The 16,744-nt window shown below is 39.6% G+C and overlaps 1 pseudogene; it reads right to left on the reverse strand.

Moving 5' to 3' along the window:
* Window positions 1–12,776: 12,776 nt before the first annotated feature.
* On the reverse strand, window positions 12,777–13,645 carry LOC131146165 (uncharacterized; annotated as a pseudogene).
* Between the last annotated feature and the right edge of the window lie 3,099 nt (window positions 13,646–16,744).

Here is a 16,744-nt window from a genome sequence, read left to right on the forward strand (position 1 = left end):
GGTTGCTGGAAATTGGTGGAACAGAGGAGTTCCGGCTGCTGCTGTGCGGGAGAGTTGCAGAGACAAGATGGGGCTGTTGGTGTTGGATCTACTGGAGCTGTTTGCGGTGCTGTTTGCTGGTGCTGTTGTGGGTTTATGGGCTGTGTTGCTGGAAGAATGGAGCAGGAACAGTGGGAGAGTGGCTCACGTGATCTGCTGGTGCTGTTGGCGGCCGCCGGAGAGAGCAACAAAGTGCAGCAGGAGCTTTTTTGTGCTGCGGCAACAATGGGCAAAAGAGGTTTGAGCAAGAGAGAGAGGGATAAAGGGAAGGAGAACAAAGAATAGAGAAAAGAGAAAGAGAGAGACAGGGAAGAGGAGGAAAGAGATCTAAAGTTAGAGGGAAGAAAAACGTAAAGAAAAAAATTGGTCGAGAGCAAGCGCAAGAGAAAGATTAAACTAGAAGAAGAAGAAGAAGAAGAAGAGGGAAGAGAGAAGAGCCCTCACGGGGCTGCCTCCATAGGGGGAAGAAGCAGGGGAATAAAAAGGGGAAATTGAGTGCCCTAGACCCGGATCCAGCCAACTTGACCCGAATTGTTGTACTTTTTTTTTTTCATTTTTTTCATTCTCTGTTCATCGCAAATCTGACTCTTATGGAGCCCTTTTCTCATAAAACTAAATACGCAAAAGTTGTATATAATCCTTTTCTCTTTCTCTAAAAATTTGAATCATCTCGATCAGAGTTTGAATGAAAAAGTTATGCATGAAATACGAACAGGTCTCGGTTTTGATGCCCGGGAATTTTCCTGCCACAAAAAATTACCAAAACTTCATAAATAGTGCAATAAAGTTCAAGAATGATGATTTTGGCACTTTATTAAAATATTGGATAATTTTAGACATTTAATTAAAAATATAAACCGTAAAGCCCAGGTTAAACGTCCAATTACGCAGTTTCAGCGCGTAATCAGGAGACTGTGTGTGTGTGTGTGTGTGTGTGAAGTTCTTACTGATGTCGTTGGGGAGGTATGCTCAGTATGGAGACTCTGTGTGTGTGTGTGTGTGTGTGTGTGTGTGAGATTCCTACTGATGCCGTTGGAGAGGTATGCTCAGTAAGGAAATCGTGAATATGTTGAAGATGGGAATTATGTGATCTAATGTATTATGTAGAGTACATAAATTTGAAGTTATGCATATATAGATATGTAATGAGCTAAAATGAGAAATGATTGTGATAAATGAAAGACTGTGTGTTTTATAAAATAAATAATTGAGGCGAAGTGAAGCTCTCCGCCTGAGGGCTTACTGAGTAAGGTGGGTGCCCTGATAGGCATAAGATGTGGCCATACCCCACTGCATAACGTGTTAGGGCAGAGGGAAGCTACCTGTATGGGCGGGTAATCTTCCCTATTCTCAGGAACTTCACGATAAATATGTGTTGGAAATCATTGAATTTGATAAATGATTTTAAAGCTTATAAAAGCTTGTGTTGTATATCTATATGATTATGAGTATGTGAATATCAGTGTATTTTCTCAGATGAAATGATGATTTGAAAAGTAAAGTGTATTATAATTGTACTCATATGGCCACACACTGTAAATAATTTATTCCTTCTTACTGAGATGTGTCTCACCCAAATTATCTAAATTTTTTAGGGGACAGAGATAGGCCAGGTGGTAGAGCTCCGTGATCATAGGGAGTTAGGACCCTAATATACAGGGTGAGTTTGGACTAGGGTTGTATTGTTTTTGGGTATGAGATAGTATTGTGTATATGTGTATATTGATACTTTGGGTATTGTATTATGACCGATATGTATATATTGTCTTCCGCTGTTAGGTTGTATAATAAAATACTTTTTACCTAGTACCCAATGTGGGTCAGATCATATAAATGATAGTAGGATTGTTGATGCGGCCGATTTATGGGTGTTATGGATGACGTGGGATTAATTATTTATTATTTTTTATGAAAAAAAAATTGTACGAAAATCGAGATGTCACAGTTTGGTATCAGAGCCTTGGTTGCTAGGTTCTGTAGACTTTAGTAGACAGCGGACTGCAGTACCAGAGTATAGGAATGGATTTTGAGGGAAAAAGGAGTGGGTAGATTGAAATGTGAGTTTGTGGGTGTTAGAGGATGATCTGAGAATTTAGGATTCTATCTTGCAACCTAGAGACAGGAATATCGGGGTTGTTTCTGTGTTTTTCCTAGGGTGACGATTTCAGGAAAACCATAGATACTATCACTGGGTCGTGTTTCTGAGTGGTAGGACTGAATCTTCAATAGGAATTAAGGATGTGGATAAAAGAGTAATTTATGAGTTATAGCGGTGTATGGGTTGAGTGGTTGTAATTGTATGCTGAGATTAGCTGCTTCCTTTGCAGGATGGATCTGTGGAACAGTAACACGAATGTGAGAGGTGATGGAGTAGGACCTTCCAATATGGGTGGTGCAAACCCTGACGCTGAGTTGCGTAGTGTCACTCAGCAGGTGATGGCTGAGATGGCCAGAAGCCTGGGGGAGCGGAGCTGCACGATCGAGCAGTTCACACGTATGCGACCCCTATCTTTCGTTGGAGGATCAGACCCACTGGTAGTAGAGAACTGGGTTTAGGACATAGAGGACATACTGGCAGTCCTCTCATGTACAAACGAGCAGAGGGTGTTATTTGCCACATTTAAATTAACCGGGTAGGCAAAGCACTGGTGGAGGTCAGTGAGAGTACTGGAGGAGCAGAGGCCTGACCCTGTAGCTATGACGTGGAGTCGCTTCAGGGATATTTTATTCCAGAAGTATTTTCCCACTATAATGAGGAGTGCGAAGGCATCAGAGTTTCTATATCTGACACAGAGGTCTATGACAATGCAACAGTATGCAGCAAGGTTTGTTCAGCTGTCCCGCTTCACCCTGTATATGGTGCTATATGAAGACAGGAAGGTGAGGAAGTTTGAGGAGGGCTTGAGGCAGAACCTGTATGAGCAGGTGGTAGGTTTCCAAGCTTAGACCTTCTCAGAGATAGTAGACAGAGCTTCGGTGATTGAGAGCAGCATACAGAGAGGTGCAATAGCCCAGAGCTAGAGGAAGAGGCCCGCGCCTTCTGACTTCCAGTCAGGGCCTAGTTAAGGGCCGTGGAGGAGATATGATACCGGAGGAGGACGACGACAGGGAGGAGGAGATCAAGCAGTACAGGGCAGACAGATGCTCCCCCTTGTCCCAGATGTTTGAGGAGACACCAAGGAGAGTGCCGAGCGAGGGAGGTTGTCTGCTATCAGTGCCACTAGCTTGGGCATTTTTCGAGGAACTGCCAGACACCACTAGCGGTAGCGGTTGCTCCTCGACCATACAAAGGAGGCTATCAGGCACCTCGAGGTGGACAGTAGAGGAATACTGCGTTGGTGTGAGTGTATGCACTAACACCGAGAGATACTGAGGTAGCAGGAGATGTGGTGACAAGTACTATTTCAATACTATCATTTAAAGCTACTGTTTTGTTCGATTCTGGGGTGACGCAATCGTTTATCGCCCGAGATTATGTTAAATTGTGTGGGTTTTAGCCTCAGCAGTTAGAAATTAGTTTGTATGTTGCTACGCCAATTGGGGCTATAGGGGTATGTAGAAAGGTACTCAAAGACTGTCCAATGGATATTCAGGGGTGATCTTTGTTAGCTAATCTAGTGGTTTTAGACATGCATGGGTTTGAAATAATCTTGGGTATGGACTGGCTAGCTGCCCACTATACTCGCATTGATTGCCATTAGAGAAAGGTAGTATTCAAACCTCTAGAGGGACATAATTACAGATTCATGGGATCACATGTGTGCACCCTACCTCAGTTACTATCTGCTATTCAGACACGTAGATTGCTATCAGAAGGCTGTCAAGGATATTTAGCCTGTGTGAAGGTAGTATCAGAAGGGAAGCTGAGGGTGGAGGAGATCCCAGTGGTGAGGGATTTTCCTGATGTATTTCCCAAGGATTTTCAGGGACTACCTCCTGATCGTGAGGTAGAGTTCGTTATTGATCTGGTTCCAAAGACAATGCCAATTTCGAAGGCGCCGTATAGAATGGCACCTACAGAGTTGGAAGAATTGAAAAAGCAATTGCAGGAACTGTTAGATAAGGGGTTTATTCGGTCTAGTGTGTCACCCGAGGGAGGACCAGTTTTGTTTGTGAAGAAGAAGGATGGGTCAATGAGGTTGTGCATCAACTACAGAAAAATAAACAAAGTGACTATCAAGAATAAATACCCGCTCCCGCGTATCAATGATTTGGTTGACCAATTACAGGGGACACCGATCTTTTTGAAGATAGACTTATGCTCTAGGTACCATCAGGTGAAAGTCAGGGTGGAAGATGTTCTGAAGACGACATTCAGAACATAGTATGGTAATTATGAATTTCTAGTTATGTCGTTTGGGTTAACAAATGCTCCTGTAGTGTTTATGGATTTGATGAACAAGGTTTTTACCAGTACTTGGATCAGTTTGTGGTAGTATTTATTGATGATGTGTCGGTGTATTCGAACAGCCCAGAGGAGCATTTGAGTATAGTGCTTTAGGTATTGTGAGAGAAGAAGCTTTATGCAAAGTTTAAGAAGTGTGAGTTTTGGCTGGAAGAGATTACCTTCCTTGGACACGTTATATTCAGGGGTGGTATTTCTATTGATCCGAGAAAGATTGAGGCGGTAGTAGATTAGGTATGACCAAAGAATGTGCATGAGATCAGGAGTTTCCTGGGATTGGCTGGGTACTACCACAGGTTTGTTGAGGCTTCTCTAGATTGTCAAGCCCACTTACCCGATTGACCAGGAAAGGAGTGAAGTTTGAGTGGTCCGATGAATATGAACAGAGCTTTTATAAATTGAAGTAGCGACTCATCACTGTGCATGTGCTGACGATTCCTTCAGGAGAAGAGGGGTTTGTAATTTACAGTGATGCGTCTCATAAAGGGCTCGGATGTGTATTGATGCAGTGAGGGAGAGTGATAGCCTATGTCTCACGACAGTTGAAAGAATATGAGACGAACTACCCTACCCACGATTTGGAGTTGGTGGCAGTTGTTTACGCGCTGAAGATTTGGAGGCACTATCTTTATGGGGGTAGGTGTGAAATATTTACTGACCATAAGAGTTTAAAATATTTCTTCACGCAATAGGAATTAAATATGAGGCAAAGGAGATGGCTGAAGCTAATAAAGGATTACGACTGCACTATTAGCTACCACCCAGAAAAGGCTAATATGGTTGCTGATGCTTTGAGTCGGAAATTAGTGGATTCATCTGTATCTGTAGTGGAGATTCAGCATCTGATTCAGATGGATCTAGAGAGGCTTGATGTGGAGCTGGTAGAGAGCGATCACCAGCCATTTATTGCTGACTTGGTTTTGTAGCCGACTCTACAGGAGAGGATTAAAGCAGCCCAGAGGAATGATACATAATTAGTAGAGCTTGTGGGAAAGGTACAGGATGGTCAGGAACTAGAGTTCAGCATTTCAGATGATGGAGCCTTGAGGTTCTGTACCAGGTTATGCGTTCCTGCCGATCCTGAGATCAAGAAAGTCATTCTGGAGGAAGCACATTGGTCCTTATATACTGTACATCTGGGTAGTACTAAAATGTACAGGGATCTCCGAGAGTCCTTCTAGTGGAGCAACATGAAGAAGGAGATAGTTCAGTTAGTGGATCAGTGTTTGACATGCCAACAAGTGCAGGCTGAGCATCAGAGACTGGCGGGATCATTGCAACCACTTCACAATCCTGAGTGGAAGTGGGAGCATATAGCGATGAATTTCGTTTCTGGATTGCCGCCGGCATTGCATGGACAGGACGCTATTTGGGTAGTGGTGGATTGACTGATGAAGATTGCCCACTTTTTACCGATCAGCATTAGCTACTCCATGGACAGATTGGCTGAGTTATACATCCAAGAGATAGTTAGACTCCACGGCGTCCTAGTGTCCATAGTTTCAGATAGAGACCCATGGTTCACATCTCGTTTTTGGAAGTGTTTTCACTAAGGAAGGGATATAGGGGAATGACAAATTTCGAGGATGAAATTTTTATAAGGGGAGAATGTAATAACCCCAAAAAGGGTTATAGAAGATTAGTGGAGTGATTCCGAAAAAAAAAAAATAATAATAATAAATAAAAATAAAAAATATAAATAAATAAATAAATAATTAATTATATTTAAAAAAAAGGAAAAAAATAATAATAAAAATTTATTTTTATTTTTATTAATAAAATATATTATTGTTAATATTAATTAAATATATTATTATTATTATTATTATTATTATTATTATTATTATTATTATTATTATCCTGAAGATTCAGGATACATCTTCTTCTTCTTCTTCTTTTCTTTTCTTTTCTTTCTTTTCACGCAACAACCTATGTACTCTCATTCTCTTTCCTCTCATTCTCTCTCCCTTCTCATTCTATCTCCCTCTCTCCTCGATTTCATGACAGATTTTCGTCCGATCAAAAATTCGAAGATACCACTGGACTCCATTCGCCGCTGCCGTCATTTCTACTAGAGCGAATCGGGGGTAGGAGCAGCGTAGGCGTATTCCTTGGGGTAAGCCATTTTTTCCTTTTTCTTTAATTTCTTGCAAAATATAAGCCCAATTGACGAACGGGCACCACCCTGAGAATCTATGGATGATTTTCTACAAGTTTAGCGGGACGGAATTCTCGTGAGTCTCGAGCCAAAACCTCAAATTTGTGGTGCGGGGGTCATTAAGGGGCTTATTTTTAATAAATTAGCACTAATTTAGAAATGTTAAAATATTGATCGTCTGGGGCTGAAGTAGGATTTCTAGAATTTAGGGCCCAGGTGAGCGTCGCAGGTGTAATTTTGGGACCCGCAGGCAAAATTCAAAAAATTAAGTGGGGGTGTTAAATAATAGTTTAAATATTAATTTGAGGTATATGGAACCTAGGGAAGACTAGGTGAGTATTATTTTGGAGAAATAAATTAATTAATTTTGGAAAAATGCAAATTGCAGGAGTTGAATTTCGGGCGCCAAGGGCATAGGATTTGGGATTCTAGTCAGACTCTCAGTAAGTCAGGTAAGAGGAATAAATTATAGTAGTGCTTTTAGAATTACTATTTGAATTAATACATGAAAATGAGCATATGATATTTTGTCCGAAAATTATTATGATATAAATATAAGATGAATTGTGTGGCATTTGAGTAATTTTAAATTGTGTTATTTTGGAATGTGAAATTAATATTTTATGAATAATAGATGAAAACTGTGTGGCATACGAGGTATGTTGAAAAATGTGAAATATAATTATGTGTATTTTCTGAGAAAATAGTGAATGAGAATGATTGATGTGACATTTATACACGAGTAGAAAGTATTTGCATGAAAAATGAGTTTGTACAAATTGCTGACATGAGTATTTTGAGAAATGTGGAAATAAGTGAAATATGTTATATACTATTATGAAGTAATGAAAGTGCACAGCAAATGATGAGAATATTTATAATGAACTGAATTGAGATATACTGAAATATGATTGATGATATGCCAATACCGCACAATAATTGCAGGTGGGTGATATTTGTTTCCTACTGATGCTGCTGGGGAGGTATGCTCAGTATGGAAATTGTGTTGTGAAGTTCCTACTAACGTTGTTGGGGAGGTATGGTCAGTATGGAAATTGTGTTATGAAGTTCCTACTGATGTCGTTCGGGAGGTATGCTCAGTATGGAAATTATATGTGAAGTTCCTACTGATGTCGTTGGGGAGGTATGCTCAGTATGGAAACTGTGTGTGAAGTTCCTACTGATGCCATTGGGGAGGTATGCTCAGTATGGAAACTGTGTGTGAAGTTCCTACTGATGCCATTGGGGAGGTATGCTTAGTATGGAAATTGTGTGTGAAGTTCCTACTGATGTCGTTGGGGAGGTATGCTCAGTATGGAAATTGTATGTGAAGTCCCTATTGATGCCGTTGGGGAGGTATGCGCAGTATGGAGACTGTGTGTGTATGTGAAGTCCCTATTGATGCCGTTGGGGAGGTATGCTCAGTATGGAGACTGAGTGTGTGTGTGTGAAGTCCCTACTGATGTCGTTGGGGAGGTATGCTCAGTATGGAGACTGTGTGTGTATGTGTGTGTGTGTGTGAAGTTCCTACTGATGTCATTGGGGAGGTATGCTCAGTATGGAGACTGTGTGTGTGTGTGTGTGTGTGAGATTCCTATTGATGCCGCTGGGGAGATTTGCTCAATAAGGAAATTGTGAATATGTTGAAGATGGGAATTATGTGATCTAATGTATGTAAAGTACATAAATGTGAACTTATGTATACATGGATATGTAATGAGCCAAAATGAGAAATGATTGGGAGAAATGAAATAGTGTGTGTTTTATAAAATGAATAATTGAGGCGAAGTGAAACTCTCCACCTGAGGGCTTACTGAGTAAGGTAAGTGCCCTGATAGGTATCAGATGTGGCCATACCCCGTTGCATAACGTGTTAGGGCCGAGAGAAGCTACCTGTATGGGCGGGTAATCTTCCCTATTCTTAGGAACTTCGTGGTAAATATGTGTTGGAAATCATTGAATTTGATAAATGATTTTAAATCTTATAAAAGCTTGTGTTGTATATCTATATGATTATGAGTATGTGAATATCAGTGTATTTTCTCATATTAAATGATGATTTGAAAAGTAAAGTGTATTATAATTGTACTCATATGGCCATATACTGTATATAATTTATTCTTTCTTACTGAGATGTGTCTCACCCAAATTATCTAAATGTTTTAGGGAACAGAGATAGGCCAGGTGGTAGAGCTCAGTGATAAAGGGAGCTGGGACCCTAATATACAGGGTGAGTTTGGACTAGGGTTGTATTGTTTTTGGGTATGAGATAGTATTGTGTATATGTGTATATTGATACTTTGGGTATTGTATGCTGACTGATATGTATATATTGTCTTCCGCTGTTAGGTTGTACAATAAAATACTTTTTACCCGGTACCTAATGCGAGTCAAGTCATATGAATGATAGTAGGATTGTTGACGTGGCTGATTTATGGGTGTTGTGGATGCCGTGGGATTAATTATTTATTATTATTTATGAAAATAAAAAAATTGTACGAAAATTGGGACGTCACATGCATTGTCAACGTCTTACACTTTCATACGAAGTCCCTTGAACTGCATAGAAGAACCCAAAATTGTGGAGTTGCGGTGCTAGGCACAGAAGGAGATGAGGAAATTGACTATTTTGGTGTCTTGGATGACATTATAGAGCTTCACTATGGAGCTAACAGACTTGTCAACATCTTCAAGTGTACCTGGTGGGACATTAGCTATAAAAAAAGTGGGATAAATACGGATGCCTACTTTGCTAGTGTCAATTTCAGTAAAACATGGTATAAAAATGACCCTTTTATGCTTGCAACGCAGGCAGAAGAAGTCTTATACCTTAAGGACACAAAATTAAAGGGTGAATGGCATATGACCCAAAAAATTCCTCCTCGAAGTTTGTATGATATTACAGAAGTCGTAGGTGGGGAGAAGAGTGTCAGCAATGATGCTTTCCAAGAAGATCAGCCATTTGATCCCGTAGCAACGCAATCTGCTATCAATGTTGCCAAGGAAGGAGCTGATCCTATACCATTAAATAGGGTTGGTTCCACTACAGAACATGTAGGAACTGTTGACATTAGAATTGAACACTCTGTACACGTTGACTTCATCGACAGTGATGAAATTGATGGGGAAGATGAAACTATGGCTGAGGACTGCAATGAAGAGGAAGATACTCTAGAAAGTGAGGATGATACTGATATTGAGGACGTATAAGGGGTAAGCGTGTTATGTTTTCACCATGTATTTGACATGTGAAAATAAGTGAAAATATATATTTACTATGCATCCATCTAATATCCAATCTTCTTATATTTACTTGTGAATTATTTTGCTAACATGGCACCAGGAGGTCGTCGTCGCTTACTTTAGTCTAGGCTATCGACGACATCATCTCGTGAGGATGATGGGTCATCCTTGAGAGCGACTGAGCACGTTAGGGTTGATGTGGCACCATCTGAGCCTTCAGGACCCTAGCCCGACATGGATCCATCAGTTGGGGATCAAGCCCAGGGTGAGTTGTCATCCATAATGAGCAGCGTTGGTAAGGTTACGAGTATTTGATTTAGAATAATATATTTACTGTTATTTCACATGTATGATTATCTTATTGTTCTTTAACTCTTCTTTTAGCATTGACCTCTATCACGCAGACGAGTTCAGGCCGTGGTGCAGCGAAGAACGTTGGGCTAAAGAAGCACCTAGAGAAGACTGGGAGGCGGATCCGTATCGACATTCCTCTAGGCTTTACGGCCCCGCTCGACGATTGGTGCATAGCCTGATCAAGGGAGCTTGGAATTATATGTCGCCAATATACTCCAGTCACTTGCTTCACCTGGCCAAAGGTGATAGAGGCTCAGCGCTTGGTTCTATATGAGCGCATCTTGGTAAGTAACCTTAAAACATTTCTTTCACTTTTAGTATATTACCCAAAAGATTCTCTAACATTCAATATATATTTCATATACAGGAAGAGTTTGGTATGAACATTTTCACCGCAGACCATGTCAAAAAGGCGGTGAACACGCAGTTGTGCTCTTGGTTTAAGACCTATCACAGCAAAATGCGCAACCATTTTAGGGAGATGGGAGATAAGGTAGAAGCGCACCTATACGATAAGATCTCCCTAGAGGATTGACGGGTGGTGTGTTGCCATTTTCGCGACCCTAATTATCAGGTGATGTGTTTTTATTAATTACAATAACTACTTTTTCATATTTATGTGAATAAAAAAATGTCATTACATCTATTTTACAGGCTATCTGTGAAAAAAATGCTGCGAATCGCAGCAAACTAGATACGACGCATTGTGGTGGCTTGAAATTTTTCGTCAATCATCGAAAGGTAATTGCTACGAAACTATCTGACCATTACCTGACAAGTGTTATTTATATTGACACTACTGAATTCATATTAATGAACTTTTATATGATAATGTAGCGTGATCTCGTCACTGGCGACCTGGAGTCGAGGTCGGATCTGTATCAGAGAACACATCAGAGGACATTGGGGGAGTGGTGCCAGAGTGCGCAGATGAAACATGTAAGTCAAGCAGATTATTTAGTTCATTATCTTATTCAAAACGTCAATTGTATTCTTATTTCTTCATTTTCATAATTTTTATGACTTAAAATAGGCAAAGATGCTTGAGCTGAGGGATGCACCCATTGCAAAGGGCAGTCAGCCGATGATGGATGACGAGAACTGCACTCAGGTGCTTGGGCAACGATCGGGTGGCTGGTTGAATGGTCTTGGGAGTGGATATGTTACCCCAACATCATCATCTTCTTTCAGTGCGGCATCCCATCCTGAGATTGACCAAGAGCGTTGAGCCGCAAAGGCTCGAGAAGAGGAGATGGTTATTCGGATGCAAATGGTGGAAGCGGAGAGCCAGCAATTGAAAGAAAAGATGTCGAATTGGGAAGCGAAGATGCAAGCCATGAAGAATTGGAAAGTGCAGATCAAACAAATGATGGGCCAATCCCATCTAGATGATGCGGGTGACTCCTCTCATTAGAAGGTATGTAAAAGCTAGTGAAAATTAATTGAAATAGGAAATGCATGAGGATTTCAATTAGAATAAATACTTTATCCTCTTTTTTTACTTTCAAAATACATCAATAGATATTTAATAATTATTAGTATAATGTTATGGTCTGCGTGTCTAATCAATGACCTCATTAGAGTGACTTTCACCTTTATGCATGATCCACATATGACAGCATCTCTAGGGTAGTTTTGTTACCAAATGTAATAGTCTCAAGCCATATTTTGATGAGTTATTATCTATTTTAGTCTCCAATCTCACAATTTTGTCCTATAAAAGGTATCTCACATAATTGTAGTGTGAACCAAACTCTCAAGTACACATTCAATATAGAACTATGATATGGTAGAAAGATCAAATGGATATGTAGAGAATGGTCCTCTACATCTCTACCAAATGATACAATCATTGGCCTGTCCTAAAGAAGATAAATTATTAAATTAGGCTTCCTAACCTTCTAAAAGAGGTGGAGAATTATGGAAGAATGGTAGGTATAAATTTGGGATCTTCAACCCCCTTATGTACAAGATGTCCTATTTAAAAGCTACTATTCCCAAAATTTGAAAATATCTATTTCTTTCTTATTACATGTTAAATAAAATAATTAAAAATATACGAGGAATAACTATTCCCTTAATTTCTAAAATTTAACCATTTTCCATCTTATTTGAAGGAATAACTATTCCCTCAAACCAAGCAAACCATAAGAATATTATTATCATAGGAATACTTCTACAATACCGAATACCCTCAATTTTAAGTTAACAGGCAGGATCCAACACTATATTTATGGAATTCAAGAGAGGATGGAAGTAATACAAAATTAATACAAGGATAGAAAATTAAGTCAGAGAGGAAGTACATGAAAACTATCAAATTCACAACAGTAAAGTATTCATTTCATAACAATGTTCCTAAATTAGCAAACTACTGAAAAAGTTAACAAATAGCAAACAGTTCATCAATCCAGCTTAATAAGCATGCACATCCAAACAAACTGCAGCAGCCACGGAAAGAACCCCACAATAGGTCCTAGCCTGTATAAGAGCCTCTTGTAGATTTGCCTGAAGCATGAAGAACAAACTAAACCTCATATAAACATCACCAACTTAGGCCTACTGTATATGTAAACCTCATATAAACATCACCAACTTAGGCCTACTGTATATGTTGCTCGCCTCATCCTCCAGCACAGGATAAGTAGCCACCAGTGCATCTTGAGCTCCAATATACAGTGAGTTATAAATCTTCCAGTAAACTTCCCTAACCTTTCTTGCAGGATGGAAGAGCCCCTACAGACAATAGTTTAGGACTGCAGCTGCACCCAAGGCAACCCTCATCCCTTTTATGGCTTCCATGACAGCATTAATAACACGCGGAGAAGTCTCAAATATGTTTGGCCATACATAATTCAGCAAGTGTACTAAAGCATCCTCACAACCTAAACCAGCCACTCCCAAAGCCATGTGCTTAACAGCAGATGCGGTAGCTTGCCTATGTACCAAATCTCTATCCATGAGAGCATCCTCAAGTAGTGGAGTGACTACATAAATATAATCTTTACCCATTTCACCAATGTACTCAAAAAGAAAAGAGAGTGATTTTAAAACACCATTCTGCACATTGAGTTCTAGTACACGATACTCATTCATTAATGCTGGTAGTACTGTAAAAGGAGAACATGTTTCTACAACTACTACAATTGCCACAGTAGTACACATGTGGTTTTGACGCTCCTGCACTTTGAGATTGTTCAATAATGTTGCCAGGACATCTTGTGGTCCAAACGTGTTCACAGTTGCTCGCCGGATACCTTTTTTATGGGCTTTAGCATCTCAAGAAGCTCAAAACAAATCTTCATCCATTCTCTTGCTAGGACAAATTCAGCCCCACAGTTAGCAATTCGACCAACAAGATCATTACAATTTTCCTGCACCTTCTCATGCCGATTCTTCAAGATTGGGATCAGTCGAGGAAGCAAATCCTTTATCGGAGGAGTCATTTTTGTCATACCAATAACATTGATAATAGCTTTGAGAGCCCCCAGTAGTGATCCGAAAACTTCCGGATACTCTTCTCCTAGATATTCATATAAGACAACCCCAAGATGACCCATCAGTTGTTCTTCTTGGCACTATTTCATGACAACAGCAATCCTTGAAATAAGATCAGTAGCTTATAGGTTCGTAGTACAAAATAACAAAGCATGGCACATGCAGTCTTTGTGCACAGCGGGTGCAAATCTTAGGATCAAGCATCACAGTTGGCCTGAAGTCCAGCTCAATTTGGATGTTTTGGCTTTTGATCCTTTCAATTTTATCGTTGCCTTCGCTTACCTCCCAAAATATTTTCCATGCTATTTTGCACTTGGTGTATAGCTATTAGTTGACGACTTTTATTATTATTTTATATCAGTAATTAACTGTTATCAATTCCTTGTGAGGCAGCAAGAAATACCAAAAATTCAGCAAGGCAGCATGCAATCAGCCTTGAAAAACAATCAAACATCCCCGACTTCCAAATAGGAAAATTCAGTAATAGAAAACAATCAATATTCTACGATGATAAAAACATCCCGACTTAAAAATGGGAAATTTTGTTTATAGCACAGAAATGGGAAAATTCTAGCAACACGGCAAACAAGGAAACAGTTTTTGGTGAACAAGGCTGAATTTATTGTAGGAAGAGATCAATTTTTTTATTGTTTAAAGGAAAATATCACATGCACAATTCATTTTCTTGAAGAGGGTCCCTCAATTTCGAGACACGAGAGTCAAACTATTGCATAAAACTATCAATTTCTTGTGCATATGGTAAAATATTGGAACCAAAGTCAAATTCTTATGGAGGTCAATGTCTTGATAACAGTAAATTAATGACATAAAATAATGATATCTTACTGCTATACAGGTAAAATATCAGTACGTTGGCTTTTAGCTACATCACTGCATTGTCAATAAAGTCACCTCTGGAAAAAATGACTTCTCATTAAATCTTTCTTCTTCTCTCTATGCTCCCCAGAGTTTATTGCTATGATGATTGTCAACCATAAAAAGATTAGTCCGAATTGAAGGGTAAAACTTCACTTTGGGACTGGAAAGGGTGGAAAAGAGTGTTTCTATTCGTGCTCGAGCATAAGCCTAAGAAAAATTGATGGGTTCTGTTGTCTTCATTGTCAATAAAAAAAGGTTTCTTCTGGGGATGTCATTAGTTTTTAGAAAATCGGGACGAGGTTTTGAAGCATGAGGATTGGTAGTATTGGCTAGCTATTTGATCAATGAAAATGGGAAAGTTTTTAGAGATAGGATCGGTACAGAAGAGGAAGAGATTTTTTATTTTTGTCCCCGAAAAAGCCAAATGAGAGGGGCAGTCGAGGTTTATTCAGGAATTTGGGGTTGTTGAAAATGAATTTCAAGGGATGGCAGATGATTATGGTGAAGACAAGGTATTTTTTTGGGGGGGGGGGGGGGAAAGGGTGTCATAGGAATGCTTATTCATGAAACAAGGCTGTAATGTCATGAAGGAATCAATTTTGTGAACATTGTGGGAAAGCGATGACGACTGACACCTAGACATCCATCATCTGCTGTCGATCTTCAGCATTTGGGGGCAGCAGTGATCAGTGCTAAGGCAGCTATGGTTTGTGAAAATGACAGCTGGGCTTGGTGAGATGAAAGGAAATGGTGTGGGCTTAAAGTGAGTTGGTCTGCATTATAAGTATTACTCTACATTTGGGCCACATCTTGAGTATTCAGAAAAGCAATAATGTAGATATAGGATCTTTTTAGCTAGCACAAAGCACAAAGGCTCAAAACACTTGCAGCTTATCACGCCTCAAAATATTCAGGCCCATTAGCTGGATTAGAATGTACTACTGGGTGGAAGACGCACTCTCTAAGAGAGTGGCTCCTCAAGCTTCCCAGGTGGAAGAGTATATTAAACCTTCCTAAAATCTTAAATTGCAATAGGATAATGGTTCATAGCAATTAGCAAGTTAATGGAACCCTGGATAACACAAGCCAAGTTTTGCCAAAAAGGGCAGGAATGATTTAGGTAGTTTTGCTAAATTCAGATGATGTTTCTGAGATTCTATAGTACTTGTTATATGTGAGACTGTCGGGAGAGTGGTCTGTGTTTGTGATTATCCACTGCCTAATATTTATGAGTGTAGGGGCATGAAGGCTAAGAAAGTTTGTGAGGATGATGCTCAGATTAATCTTGATGTTGTCGGGACCACAGTAGAGATGAGAGTGTTAATAATGATAAGTATAGGGATATTAAGGTTTTCTGTCATCAAGTAGTGAAGCCGGTGAATGTTAAAGTTCAAAAGAGGGATTGGAAAGCGAATGATTTTAACTATAGGGAGAAATGGCACAGGGGAGATATATTGGATGATGAAAGTGATTTTGCTAGCAAGTTTACATGAGATGAATTTAAGTTATTGGATGAAATTCAGGAACAACAGAGGTAGTTGTTCAATTCATCTAATTTACTTGGGGACCTATTGTATATGTACCTCCAGCTCCAAATGGAGGGGCTAGAGGGATTTCCTCTTTTAAGGAAGCTGCCCTGGAAAAGGGCAGCAGAATGGGATATTGCCTATTCCTGTGGAGGGAGCGGATGGGAAGGATGTGGTAGCTTAACATCATTCGGATAAAATGAATTATGGCTTTCCAGCCAATGAGGAAATGAAGTTTGTTAGGATGGTGGTACCACGAAGGTATAGAAAGGGCAGCAAGATTTAGCTAATTTGCAGTGTTCTATGAATTATGATAGCATGGAATTAAAGAGGAGATTTCTTACTTATGTCTCCCCCCCCCCCCCCCCGAGGATTTCTTGTCCTTAATTAGTTCGTAACTCTTTTCTTACTCCTTAATAAATTTAGTTTTCTATGAAAAAATGAATATTTGAGTTTGTTTGACTCTTCAACAAAACTTCTGCCTGCCAATCTTAACCTTGATAGGAATATGTTACTAAAGAATCCAAGGGGAAGTCACCCAAGAACAAAATGCAATTACGTACAAAATAAGCGCATTATGAAACTGAAACTTCAAAGGACTACGAATTATCTTTTACCAAAAGAAAAGTAAGCATATGCTAC

This window comes from Malania oleifera, chromosome 13 (genome assembly GCF_029873635.1).
Source record: "Malania oleifera isolate guangnan ecotype guangnan chromosome 13, ASM2987363v1, whole genome shotgun sequence".
Taxonomy (NCBI): domain Eukaryota; kingdom Viridiplantae; phylum Streptophyta; class Magnoliopsida; order Santalales; family Ximeniaceae; genus Malania; species Malania oleifera.